The sequence below is a fragment of the Triticum aestivum genome, chromosome 6B (genome assembly GCF_018294505.1).
Source record: "Triticum aestivum cultivar Chinese Spring chromosome 6B, IWGSC CS RefSeq v2.1, whole genome shotgun sequence".
NCBI classification, from domain to species: Eukaryota; Viridiplantae; Streptophyta; class Magnoliopsida; order Poales; family Poaceae; genus Triticum; species Triticum aestivum.
The window spans coordinates 681084314-681091715 of NC_057810.1; the positions used below are offsets into that span (position 1 = coordinate 681084314).

The following is a 7402-nucleotide window of genomic DNA, read 5'->3' on the forward strand; positions in this document are numbered from 1 at the left end:
TAGGGGCTGGTTCCCCTCCCACTTCAGCCCATGGGGCCCTCCGGGATAGGTGGCCCCACCCGGTGAACCCCCGGGACCCTTCCGGTGGTCCCAGTACAATACCGGGTGACCCCGAAACTTTCCCGATGGCCGAAACATCACTTCCTATATATAATTCTTTACCTCCGGACCATTCGGGAACTCCTCATGACGTCTGGGATCTCATCCGGGACTCCGAACAACATTCAGTTTGCTGCATACTCATATTCATACAATCCTAGCGTCACCGAACCTTAAGTGTGTAGACCCTACGGGTTCGGGAGACATGCATACATGACCGAGACGGCTCTCCGGTCAATAACCAACAGCGGAATCTGGATACCCATGTTGGCTCCCACATACTCCTCGATGATCTCATCGGATGAACCATGATGTCGAGGATTCAAGCAACCCCGTATACTATTCCCTTTGTCAGACGGTATGTTACTTGCCCGAGATTCGATCGTCGGTATCCCAATACCTCGTTCAATCTCGTTACCGGCAAGTCACTTTACTCGTACCGTAATGCATGATCCCGTGACCAGACACTTGGTCACTTTGAGCTCATTATGATGATGCACTACCGAGTGGGCCCAGTGATACCTATCCGTTATACGGAGTGACAAATCCCAGTCTCGATCCGTGTCAACCCAACAGACACTTTCGGAGATACCTGTAGTGCACCTTTATAGTCACCCAGTTACGTTGTGACGTTTGGTACACCCAAAGCACTCCTATGGTATCCGGGAGTTACACGATCTCATGGTCTAAGGAAGAGATACTTGACATTGGAAAAGCTCTAGCAAAACGAACTACACGATCTTGTGCTATGCTTAGGATTGGGTCTTGTCCATCACATCATTCTCCTAATGATGTGATCCCGTTGTCAACGACATCTAATGTCCATAGTCAGGAAACCATGACTATCTGTTGACCAACTAGCTAGTCAACTAGAGGCTTACTAGGGACGTGTTGTGGTCTAAGTATTCACACATGTATTACGATTTTCGGATAATACAATTATAGCATGAATAAAAGACAACTATCATGAACAAAGAAATATAATAATAATCCTTTTATTATTGCCTCTAGGGCATATTTCCAACACCTCGGGGAGACGAGCTCGCCGCTGGTGGGGTTGGGATTGGGGGAGAGGGAGGAGGTCGGCGGCGGCAGCGATTGGGTGGGACGAGGAGGAGCAAGCCCCGTGTCTTCATTTTTGGGGCCGGTTGGACGCACGCACGCGCACCGGATGAAGGCGAGGGGAGGGGGATAGCGGAGACGAGGTCGGCGGTGAGTGGTGGTGACGGTGGTGGGAGGGGATGGCTGCGGTGGCGGAGACTAGGTCGCGACAAGGGAGAGGATGGCGCGGCAGCCTCGATTGGATCTAGAGAAGGAAAGGGTGGGTGGGTAGGTGGGTTAGGGTTTTGGTCTTTCAGGACAAGATCCACCGTTGGATGGGCACGTGATGGATGGCTCAGATCGTGTCCAACTTGGTGATCCGCGTGGACGTGGTTCCTCGCTTCTCATTGGTTGGCTGACTCGCGCTCAAATATCCAAAATTTGGACCCAAATTTCTGGAAAAAAATTAAATGCCTACAAATCTATGTTGCAAAATTGAACCAAATCAAGGGAGTTTGTTCAAATGATCTCATATTTTGCACAAGGGTGCATCTTGGAATGGCAAACAATGTTTCCTGAGGGAGTTTTCATTTTTTTTGCACGGAAAATTCATTTTCCATTTTCCGAGTGCCCGAAATGAGTTTTTTTTGTGAAGGACCTACCATATATTTGTTGCAAAATTGGACCAAATCAATTTTATAAAAAACTATGCCATATTTAATGCATAATTGACCAAATGGTTGGGTGTCAAAAGTTTTGATCCACCTCTGGTGAAAAAGACAAATTCCCGTCGATTCAGGAGGAAGCGGGTCAAATTTGAACTGCAGCTGCCTCATAGTTTGCTCTTTATTTTTTCCAAAAATCATTTCTAGGTACATAAGTATCTATTTAATCAGAGGAACACCAAAAAAATTCCAAGATTCAACCACTAGCTAGGAACGGTCAAGCCCGCCGTTTTGACCGCATTTTGAAACGGGCATAAAAAATTCAAAAAAAATCAAAAAATTGGAAAACCTTCGCATTGTGTCATTATATGTGACCAAGTTTCCAGAAAAAATAATAAACTTGTAATACGTCAATTATTTTAAAAAAGTGTTCTCAGAAATGAGCTATCATGCATGAAGATTCATGGCTTTCAAGCCAAATGATCAATCTTATGGCCACATTCATGGCATAGTTTGTTCAAATGATCTCATATGGTGCACAAGGGTGCATATTGGAATTCCAAACAATGTTTTCTAAGGGAGTTTTCATTTTCTTTTCACGGAAAATACATTTTCCATTTTTCGAGTGCCCGAAATGAGTTTTTTTTGTGAAGGACCTACCATATATTTGCTCCAAAATTGGACCTAATCAATTTTATAAAATACTAGGCCATATTTAATGCACAATTGACAAAATGGTTGGGTGTCAAAAGTTTTGATCCACCTCTGGTGAAAAAGACAAATTCCCGCCGATTCAGTAGGAAGCGGGTCAAATTTGAACTGCAGCTGCCTCTTAGTTTACTCTTTATTTTTTCCAAAAATCATTTCTAGGTACATAAGTATCTATTTAATCAGAAATACATGGTTTGGTGGCGAGACATCGAGGTTTGGACGGTGGCCGAGGGCCCCAACTCTAGAGCGCGTAAGCTCGCATGCCCGCCGCGTGGTCACCGCGTGACCGTGGCATTGCCATGTGTTCTGGGCAGCCTAGGCATGTCTAGTGGGTTGGACACTCCCCAGGTAGGTGCTAGGAAGAAAATTATAACATAAGATTCTCATGAGGAGACCGAACTATGCTCAAACATGAATTAGCAGCCAAGTGTTTGATTAGTGGTACGGGAAATGCACATGGCCAATGGGCGTGAGTTTTGGCTGAGGATGGTCATATGCTAAGAAGAATGTCTTCACAAATTTTTAGGGAAATCAAGAATATATAAATAACACTTCCTTCACAAAGTGCTGCCCTGAACAAAATAGGAAAATGAATATTTTTGAGTTATTTTTGAACTAGGCAAGGAAGGTTTTTGATATATTTGATGAAGGTATGATCCAAACAATATATGAGAATTTTTTGGGAATTTTTGGAATAACAGAAATATAGGTTGCTTCACAACCTAGGGCAAAAATTGACACATGGACATGACACATAGGCAAAACTGATGAGGTGGTGCCTAGTCATAGCAATAAGTACTAATGCATCCATGTTCACAACCTCATGACCATTTATATTGGTCGTAATCAGGTAGAAATAAGGTCATGGACCACTCTTGTCTGCTTTTATGACCATTTGGTCCAAGGCAATTCAGGGTTTGAGCCCTTCTAAGCGAAATGGCCGTGGATTTATGACCAATTCAGCTAGGGTCACTAAGAGAAGGTCACTAGTTGACATATTTCTTGTAGTGGAGACATGTATAACTATGCAAAAAAAAACCATTCTAAAGAAGGGCTTAGTAAACATGGCCCTCATTCCATGTATGTGATGTGAAATATTGTGCATCAACATGTATCTGTCTGACCTTCTCTGCCCAAAGAGTTGTCTATTGGAATGAAGCCCTACAGATGGGGAACCCAAAGTGCAAGCATCCTCTCGCATCAACGTGTAATCTCATGCGGGGCGCCGACGCGTCGTTACCCGTTACCCCCGCCGCCATTCACATGTAGCCATCGGCTGACTGGTTATTCTGTGTAATGCCTGATGCCCTTACATGAACGCGCTGCTAGGGCAGGAAGGACAGTGTTGCAAACATCACTTGAACCCTCAGTGGCTAGCTGGCATGGGTTTTGCAATACACTGGATTACATTAAGTGAGAGGCTGGCTGAGATGTTGTACCATATCTATTTCCTCTGCCATTTTGTGCAGAACTGGACTATTTTAGTGTAACGGCGGTATTTCATACGGCATGTTCAGCGTAAGAAAAGGAAATTGTTCGTTCCTTATTTGCTGCTCTGCCTTGCTTTGTTGCATATGTATATGCACATGTGTTGCGTGTATAAGTTTAACTCAAACTTGTCATCGTAGGACATGACGATCCATACGGAACGTCCAGCGAGCCCCCGAATCCGGCAAGAAGCACGAGTACGTGAGTTACATCCTGGGCATGCTGACAGAGGAGAAGCCTCCTACCTCTCCGGTGAAGACTGCGAGTACACTAAGCTTGGTTCATGTTGTAGTATATGGTTATTTCCAAACTTACTAAACTTGCCAGGCCAGGCAAACACAAAACCACTAAACATGAGATTACGCGCACCACAAAATCAAATCAAACAGAACACCAAGAACTGGCGACCAATGTCCTCGCATGCATGCCACATGAGATTTTATTATTGCACATCAATGTCCATTTTTTGACATGATGGTAGAGTGCAACTCTAGTGACAAAGGACGCAAACACAGTGACTATGAATAAGAGACTTGCCGGTGCAGTAGGCTTTCTTGACGTGCTTCCGAGTGCCTCCGCACCAGTACCCACAAATCATTTTGCAAAGAGGGACGTCCGGTACATCGAGTGTTTCGCAATGCTCTGTAGACAACATACATACATCAGTGAAACAATTCCAGACTGAAAGGGTCCAAAGAAATTCGTGCAGTTGAATTGACAATATTCCTGATAACTTGTTCTACTCCAGTTGGAAGTTAAAAGGAAACACATACATAGGTGTAGGGAAATCAATTTCATACCAGCGTGAATGCAATTTCCTAGCAGCATAAGCACCATAAGGCAAAGCATAATAGTTTTCCTCTCCATAGGATCTGGCACAAACTTCTTGTTCTCCTTTCTAGTATTTGGGCTTCAAGAAGCATACATGACGTATTTATAGACTTATTATAGAGAACATTTACTGCTAGTTCACTCAAATAAGATCAACAAGATCTCTGACCGTATCATTGTCAGGGCACAGTCCCAGTGCACTATGGCTTAAGCTATATCTTCTAGCATTAAATATATGTTTTGATATTAGCAGCCCCGTACTACCTCGGTCCTGGTTTATTGGTCCTTTTTGTATTTTGTGTCAAAGTTTGACCATAGATTTGACTAACAAATTATGAATGCATGTCACCAAAAAATATATCCTTGGATTCGTATTTGTACATAGTTTTCAATGGTGCTATTTTTGGTGACATGCATTAACATTTTGTTTGTTAAATGTAAGGTTAAATTAGGCACAAAATACAAAGAGGACCAAATAAACCAGGACCGAGGTAGTAGTATATAAGAGGGGGCCTAATAAACCTAGACGAAGGGAATATATCTTAGTGTTGTCTCTAAAATATCTCTCACTTAATATCTTTTGTGAGAGAATTTTTTGAGATGTCTTGAATTTTGTGCTAAGATCTATATCTAGATTAAGATAATGTTGCTCTCTCTTTCCTCTTCAATGGTGTGCCACATTAGATTTTTGCGTAGGTGGCATGGCTAATATGTAGGAGTACTACACAATATAGCATTGTGAGTACCCTCATTTGTACAAACTGGTTCTCAGTTTTATGATTGTATCCATTTAATGTGATTAAATTTGTCTATGTCTATGTTGATATAAATTTGGGAGATATTATAAATTAATTATGCACATTGAAAAATATGTGATCTGATCAAACTATTAATAGCCTATCATTTGAGTTCATTTTTCATGCGGTGTTTAATTACTAGGCGGTCACCCCCACCAACAACTCACTTGCATCGAACCATGTGCCGTCTAGAACACTGGCCCCACTCACCTAATTTCTCGTTACAATGTGACACTTATGTAGAACTAGTAGAATGCCCGTGCGTTGCCACGGGCTTTTGAAATATTTCGCTAGAGTTATATAAACACATGTTAAATTTTACATGTAAGGCCTCATTCAGTTTGAAGGATTTTTACAGGAAAAGCATAGGAAGAAAGATGCATTCGGTTCGTAGGAAACATGTACGGGATTTTCGTAGGAATACTATTCATTTTCTATGTTTTTGGAGGAATCTACACATCCACTCAAAGCTCATTTTATGCGTAGGAACGATGCAAGACAATTTCTTAGGATGGCAAGTGACATCCTATCAATTTCCTTTACTATTCCTAAATCCTAGGTTTTGGTTTCCTTCAAACCGAATGAGGCCTAAAGACACAATAGTACAGTTGCAATCGGGTAATAATTGAAGTCTACTTTACTTTGCAATGTAAATAGATAATAAAAGCAAATTGATGATTCATACATCAAAGCGATGATCCAACTAAGAATCTATTACAAATTAAGATCTACTTGATTCGGTTAAGACATTCTCACACAATATCAGAAATGTTGTCTTTACTTTATTTGCATGATATTTGAGCAAGCATAATAAAAACTTCTTCCTCAATGCATACTCATCTTGCACAAGCAATATATGTAGTTAACACGAATACTTCATCTTGAAGGTCTTAAAATGTGTAACGGAGAATACTCACCACGGCCATTTAAATATTTTGCTGGTATTATATATAAATATAACGGGTGTTAAAATTTGCATGTATATAAAAGATAACAAATGAAAAATAATTAAAATCCATTTCACTGGCAATGTTAATGCTTTGTGAACTTTTTTTATAACAGACATTTTGATTCAATGATGATAATATCTTTAGGGGTGCAGATATAATCTGTCATTATGATATCACAATGAGCCAAATCACCTGAGTACAAAAAAATATGGATGAAAGAACAGAACAGTAATCACAATAAAAATAATATCCCGTGGGTAAAATTATTTTTTTGCCCTTTTTGGTTTCTTATGGGCTATCATGGCTTGCACGCTTTTCTCTCTCTATAAAACTCGTTGAATTTTCGTCTCCTCCCAGCGACGTCGCCTCGGGACCCTTGTCGATGAATTCTTTTTAAACATCGACATAATCCATCACTATCTCATTCTGCAAAAATAAACATATATAAAAATACATCCTTTGTGTTATCATGTGCACCACATATACAAAGAAGAATAGTTATTTGTATGCATCTCATCTGGTAGTCGAGTAAAACTTGATGATATCGTTACATCAATGCCAGTGTTAGTTGACATTTTGAAAGTTCCATCTGAATCCATCAGTTGAAACACTTATCCACAAAACTGAAGCATATAAATATATAAACATATAAATGACATTTTATATATTATAAACATGTAAAAAAAAGTGAGACAAACCAATTTTTTCACAAACTAAAAAAACTTATCCTCACATTACAGCCACTCACTTTCTCCACTCAGAGCCGCTCCTCTCACCTTCTCCCCTCACAGCTACTCCCATCCATGGCGCCTCCCCTCCC

The 7402-nt window shown here is 40.9% G+C and overlaps 1 protein-coding gene across 1 annotated transcript in view; it reads right to left on the minus strand.

Annotated features, from left to right (window-relative positions):
• Positions 1 to 7402, minus strand: part of LOC123139598 (uncharacterized) — a 27947-nt gene that overhangs the window by 19709 nt on the left and 836 nt on the right. The window lies entirely within an intron of this gene.